This window comes from Oncorhynchus keta, chromosome 18, assembly GCF_023373465.1.
Source record: "Oncorhynchus keta strain PuntledgeMale-10-30-2019 chromosome 18, Oket_V2, whole genome shotgun sequence".
Classification (NCBI taxonomy): Eukaryota; Metazoa; Chordata; class Actinopteri; order Salmoniformes; family Salmonidae; genus Oncorhynchus; species Oncorhynchus keta.
The window spans coordinates 56,189,197-56,196,302 of NC_068438.1; the positions used below are offsets into that span (position 1 = coordinate 56,189,197).

At 45.4% G+C, this 7,106-nt stretch overlaps 1 protein-coding gene across 2 annotated transcripts in view; it reads right to left on the reverse strand.

Annotated features, from left to right (window-relative positions):
- The window catches only part of cntn5 (contactin 5), a 700,818-nt gene that overhangs the window by 60,462 nt on the left and 633,250 nt on the right, over positions 1 to 7,106 (reverse strand). The gene's annotated exons all lie outside the window — the stretch shown is intronic.

The following is a 7,106-nucleotide window of genomic DNA, read 5'->3' on the forward strand; positions in this document are numbered from 1 at the left end:
ACATCTTGGCCATGTTCTGTTATAATCTCCACCCGGCACAGCCAGAAGAGGACTGGCCACCCCACATAGCCTGGTCCCTCTCTAGGTTTCTTCCTAGATTTTGGCCTTTCTAGGGAGTTTTTCCTAGCCACCGTGCTTCTACACCTGCATTGCTTGCTGTTTGGGGTTTTAGGCTGGGTTTCTGTACAGCACTTTGAGATATCAGCTGATGTACGAAGGGCTATACAAATACAATTTGATTGATTGATTGATTGATTAAAAATCCTACAATGTGATTTTCTGGATTTTTTTCCCTCATTTTGTCTGTCATAGTTGAAGTGTACCTATGATGAAAATTACAGGCCTCTCTCATCTTTTTAAGTGGGAGAACTTGCACAATTGGTGGCTGACTAAACTTTTTTGCCCCACTGTATATTTGTATTGTCTTCATTTGTTAAAGCCTTGTTAGGATATAGAATTAAGATGAATGAACTTATAATACATTCATACATTACTTAGGTAGCCTATTGGTTAGAGCAGGTAGCCTATTGATTAGAGCAGGTAGCCTAATGGTTAGAGCAGGTAGCCTATTGGTTAGAGCAGGTAGCATATTGATTAGAGCAGGTAGCCTAATGGTTAGAGCAGGTAGCCTATTGGTTAGAGCAGGTAGCATATTGGTTAGAGCAGGTAGCATATTGGTTAGATCAGGTAGCCTATTGGTTAGGGAGGTAGCCTATTGGTTAGAACAGGTACATTCATATGGAAGGTATCCTCACATAGCAATTGTGTTCATGAGTCCAGGTTTCTGTTATCTCCACACTGAGAAAATAAATAATAACATACTCCACATTAGAGCAATGCAACAAGCAAATACACACATGCTGAACAAATACACACATGCTGCCAAGATGAACAGCTACTTCCTGAGAGAAATGTATCGTTTTCCAACAGAAGAGAAGAGTTCAGCAAACGATGATGAACAGGGCCTACTTGATGAGAGAGTATCCTTGTACCTCCTTGATGGTTATTATCCAGAGAGTATCCTTGTACCTCCTTGATGGTGATGACCCAGAGAGTATCCTTGTTCCTCCTTGATGGTGATGACCCAGAGAGTATCCTTGTTCCTCCTTGATGGTGATGACCCAGAGAGTATCCTTGTTCCTCCTTGATGGTGATGACCCGAGAGTATCCTTGTCCCTCCTTGATGGTGATGACCCGGAGAGTATCCTTGTCCTTCCTTGATGGTGATGACCCAGAGAGTATCCTTGTCCCTCCTTGATGGTGATGACCCAGAGAGTATCCTTGTCCCTCCTTGATGGTGATGACCCAGAGAGTATCCTTGTCCCTCCTTGATGGTGATGACCCGGAGAGTATCCTTGTACCTCCTTGATGGTGATGACCCAGAGAGTATCCATGTCCCTCCTTGATGGTGATGACCCGGAGAGTATCCTTGTCCCTCCTTGATGGAGATGACCCAGAGAGTATCCTTGTCCTCCTTGATGGTGATGACCCGGAGAGTATCCTTGTACCTCCTTGATGGTGATGACCCAGAGAGTATCCATGTCCCTCCTTGATGGTGATGACCCAGAGAGTATCCTTGTACCTCCTTGATGGTGATGACCCAGAGAGTATCCTTGTCCCTCCTTGATGGTGATGACCCGGAGAGTATCCTTGTTCCTCCTTGATGGTGATGACCCAGAGAGTATCCTTGTACCTCCTTGATGGTGATGACCCAGAGAGTATCCATGTCCCTCCTTGATGGTGATGACCCGTAGAGTATCCTTGTTCCTCCTTGATGGTGATGACCCAGAGAGTATCCTTGTACCTCCTTGATGGTGATGACCCAGAGAGTATCCATGTCCCTCCTTGATGGTGATGACCCGGAGAGTATCCTTGTCCCTCCTTGATGGTGATGACCCGGAGAGTATCCTTGTACCTCCTTGATGGTGATGACCCCGGAGAGTATCCTTGTTCCTCCTTGATGGTGATGACCCGGAGAGTATCCTTGTCCCTCCTTGATGGTGATGACCCAGAGAGTATCCTTGTTCCTCCTTGATGGTGATGACCCGGAGAGTATCCTTGTCCCTCCTTGATGGTGATGACCCGGAGAGTATCCTTGTCCCTCCTTGATGGTGATGACCCGGAGAGTATCCTTGTCCCTCCTTGATGGTGATGACCCGGAGAGTATCCTTGTTCCTCCTTGATGGTGATGACCCGGAGAGTATCCTTGTTCCTCCTTGATGGTGATGACCCGGAGAGTATCCTTGCCCCTCCTTGATGGTGATGACCCGGAGAGTATCCTTGTCCCTCCTTGATGGTGATGACCCGGAGAGTATCCTTGTCCCTCATTGATAGTGATGACCCAGAGAGTATCCTTGTCCCTCCTTGATGGTGATGACCCGGAGAGTATCCTTGTACCTCCTTGATGGTGATGACCCGAGAGTATCCTTGTTCCTCCTTGATGGTGACGACCCAGAGAGTATCATTGTTCCTCCTTGATGGTGATGACCCGGAGAGTATCATTGTTCCTCCTTGATGGTGATGACTCAGACCTGATCCTGGATTTAAAGAAGCTGAATGGTAAACCCCAATCCTCATTCTAGCACTTTTAGGATGAAGTACAGACATATTTCAACGAATACACAGCTCACTCAGGTCAACGATCACAGACATGGGGAGTACTTGTATTTACCTTTTGCTATGTCAGTTGAGAACATGTGTGACACGTGACACAGTGGAGAAGCGGCTTCCAGCAGAAACTAAAATCCCATCAATACAGAAAGACTGTAGTTTACACCCAATAATCCATGGTCCATGTTTGCTCTCCACAACACAGGAAAGTTTGACCTCAAGTTCATGGTCCAGTCTTAGGTGATAAGGGGCATCACGACTCAAAGTTTGTTGCAGTACAGTGGAACTACATTAAACAGTTTGCCTGTGTGGGACAGAAGGACTGTGAAATGTTATGTGTGGATGATAGGGCAATCATCCCTGTCGGAGGACCTGGCCAGCCTATAGGGACCTGTAACAGAGGCAGACATCCAAGCATTGCTCCTGTGTGTGGGACAGTTCGAGCAGCTACTGACCATGATTACCACATCAGTGGACTTGTGCCATGTTGATTTCAGACATCTCAGCATCTCCATCAAGTTCATTCTATGATGGGAAAGTTCTCATGCTGGTACTGCGTAATGAATCCTCCATGCTGGTACTGCTTAATGAATCCTCCATGCTGGTACTGCTTAATGAATCCTCCATGCTGGTACTGCTTAATGAATCCTCCATGCTGGTACTGCTTAATGAATCCTCCATGCTGGTACTGCTTAATGAATCCTCCATGCTGGTACTGCTTAATGAATCCTCCATGCTGGTACTGCTTAATGAATCCTCCATGCTGGTACTGCTTAATGAATCCTCCATGCTGGTACTGCTTAATGAATCCTCCATGCTGGTACTGCTTAATGAATCCTCCATGCTGGTACTGCTTAATGAATCCTCCATGCTGGTACTGCTTAATGAATCCTCCATGCTGGTACTGCTTAATGAATCCTCCATGCTGGTACTGCTTAATGAATCCTCCATGCTGGTACTGCTTAATGAATCCTCCATGCTGGTACTGCTTAATGAATCCTCCATGCTGGTACTGCTTAATGAATCCTCCATGCTGGTACTGCTTAATGAATCCTCCATGCTGGTACTGCTTAATGAATCCTCCATGCTGGTACTGCGTAATGAATCCTCCATGCTGGTACTGCTTAATGAATCCTCCATGCTGGTACTGCTTAATGAATCCTCCATGCTGGTACTGCTTAATGAATCCTCCATGCTGGTACTGCTTAATGAATCCTCCATGCTGGTACTGCTTAATGAATCCTCCATGCTGGTGCTGCTTAATGAATCCTCCATGCTGGTACTGCTTAATGAATCCTCCATGCTGGTACTGCTTAATGAATCCTCCATGCTGGTGCTGCTTAATGAATCCTCCATGCTGGTACTGCTTAATGAATCCTCCATGCTGGTACTGCTTAATGAATCCTCCATGCTGGTACTGCTTAATGAATCCTCCATGCTGGTACTGCTTAATGAATCCTCCATGCTGGTACTGCTTAATGAATCCTCCATGCTGGTGCTGCTTAATGAATCCTCCATGCTGGTGCTGCTTAATGAATCCTCCATGCTGGTACTGCTTAATGAATCCTCCATGCTGGTACTGCTTAATGAATCTTCCATGCTGGTACTGCTTAATGAATCCTCCATGCTGGTACTGCTTAATGAATCCTCCATGCTGGTACTGCTTAATGAATCCTCCATGCTGGTACTGCTTAATGAATCCTCCATGCTGGTACTGCTTAATGAATCCTCCATGCTGGTACTGCTTAATGAATCCTCCATGCTGGTACTGCTTAATGAATCCTCCATGCTGGTACTGCTTAATGAATCCTCCATGCTGGTACTGCTTAATGAATCCTCCATGCTGGTACTGCTTAATGAATCCTCCATGCTGGTACTGCTTAATGAATCCTCCATGCTGGTACTGCTTAATGAATCCTCCATGCTGGTACTGCTTAATGAATCCTCCATGCTGGTACTGCTTAATGAATCCTCCATGCTGGTACTGCTTAATGAATCCTCCATGCTGGTACTGCGTAATGAATCCTCCATGCTGGTACTGCTTAATGAATCCTCCATGCTGGTACTGCTTAATGAATCCTCCATGCTGGTACTGCTTAATGAATCCTCCATGCTGGTACTGCTTAATGAATCCTCCATGCTGGTACTGCTTAATGAATCCTCCATGCTGGTACTGCTTAATGAATCCTCCATGCTGGTGCTGCTTAATGAATCCTCCATGCTGGTACTGCTTAATGAATCCTCCATGCTGGTACTGCTTAATGAATCCTCCATGCTGGTGCTGCTTAATGAATCCTCCATGCTGGTACTGCTTAATGAATCCTCCATGCTGGTACTGCTTAATGAATCCTCCATGCTGGTACTGCTTAATGAATCCTCCATGCTGGTACTGCTTAATGAATCCTCCATGCTGGTACTGCTTAATGAATCCTCCATGCTGGTACTGCTTAATGAATCCTCCATGCTGGTGCTGCTTAATGAATCCTCCATGCTGGTACTGCTTAATGAATCCTCCATGCTGGTACTGCTTAATGAATCTTCCATGCTGGTACTGCTTAATGAATCCTCCATGCTGGTACTGCTTAATGAATCCTTCATGCTGGTACTGCGTAATGAATCCTCCATGCTGGTACTGCTTAATGAATCCTCCATGCTGGTACTGCTTAATGAATCCTCCATGCTGGTACTGCTTAATGAATCCTCCATGCTGGTACTGCTTAATGAATCCTCCATGCTGGTACTGCTTAATGAATCCTCCATGCTGGTACTGCTTAATGAATCCTCCATGCTGGTACTGCTTAATGAATCCTCCATGCTGGTACTGCTTAATGAATCCTCCATGCTGGTACTGCTTAATGAATCCTCCATGCTGGTACATGCTGGTAATGAATCCTCCATGCTGGTACTGCTTAATGAATCCTCCATGCTGGTACTGCTTAATGAATCCTCCATGCTGGTACTGCTTAATGAATCCTCCATGCTGGTACTGCTTAATGAATCCTCCATGCTGGTACTGCTTAATGAATCCTCCATGCTGGTACTGCTTAATGAATCCTCCATGCTGGTACTGCTTAATGAATCCTCCATGCTGGTACTGCGTAATGAATCCTCCATGCTGGTACTGCTTAATGAATCCTCCATGCTGGTACTGCTTAATGAATCCTCCATGCTGGTACTGCTTAATGAATCCTCCATGCTGGTACTGCTTAATGAATCCTCCATGCTGGTACTGCTTAATGAATCCTCCATGCTGGTACTGCTTAATGAATCCTCCATGCTGGTGCTGCTTAATGAATCCTCCATGCTGGTACTGCTTAATGAATCCTCCATGCTGGTACTGCTTAATGAATCCTCCATGCTGGTGCTGCTTAATGAATCCTCCATGCTGGTACTGCTTAATGAATCCTCCATGCTGGTACTGCTTAATGAATCCTCCATGCTGGTACTGCTTAATGAATCCTCCATGCTGGTACTGCTTAATGAATCCTCCATGCTGGTACTGCTTAATGAATCCTCCATGCTGGTACTGCTTAATGAATCCTCCATGTTGGTGCTGCTTAATGAATCCTCCATGCTGGTACTGCTTAATGAATCCTCCATGCTGGTACTGCTTAATGAATCTTCCATGCTGGTACTGCTTAATGAATCCTCCATGCTGGTACTGCTTAATGAATCCTTCATGCTGGTACTGCGTAATGAATCCTCCATGCTGGTACTGCTTAATGAATCCTCCATGCTGGTACTGCTTAATGAATCCTCCATGCTGGTACTGCTTAATGAATCCTCCATGCTGGTACTGCTTAATGAATCCTCCATGCTGGTACTGCTTAATGAATCCTCCATGCTGGTACTGCTTAATGAATCCTCCATGCTGGTACTGCTTAATGAATCCTCCATGCTGGTACTGCTTAATGAATCCTCCATGCTGGTACTGCTTAATGAATCCTCCATGCTGGTACTGCTTAATGAATCCTCCATGCTGGTACTGCTTAATGAATCCTCCATGCTGGTACTGCTTAATGAATCCTCCATGCTGGTACTGCTTAATGAATCCTCCATGTTTTTGCCTGATCCAACATTGACAGCAGACAGATGTGAGTACCAGACATCTCGGACACCACTGAAAAGGATAGGTCTTCTCAGAAACCAAAAATAGAAAATGTAAAAGAGGAGTACTGCCATTGTCAGTGCAAAGGTCAGAGCGACCATTCAACTGCATTGAATCAGAGAAACCGTGGTGTTCGTATGCCAAAAGCAAGCTGTCTAAGGAAGAACAGAAAGCAGTCCAACACATTTTGGGATGAGAACATTTTTACATGTGGTTCAGAGCTTTTCCAAGAAGACAATCCATAACACAAGCAGATAGTTGCTTTCAAGGGTATTACTCAGCAATCACAGTGTAACCCCTAACCCTAACCCTAACCCTAACCCTAACCCCTAACCCCTAACCCTAACCCTAACCCTAACCCAGATGTGTGAGTCAATTGTGGATGTCC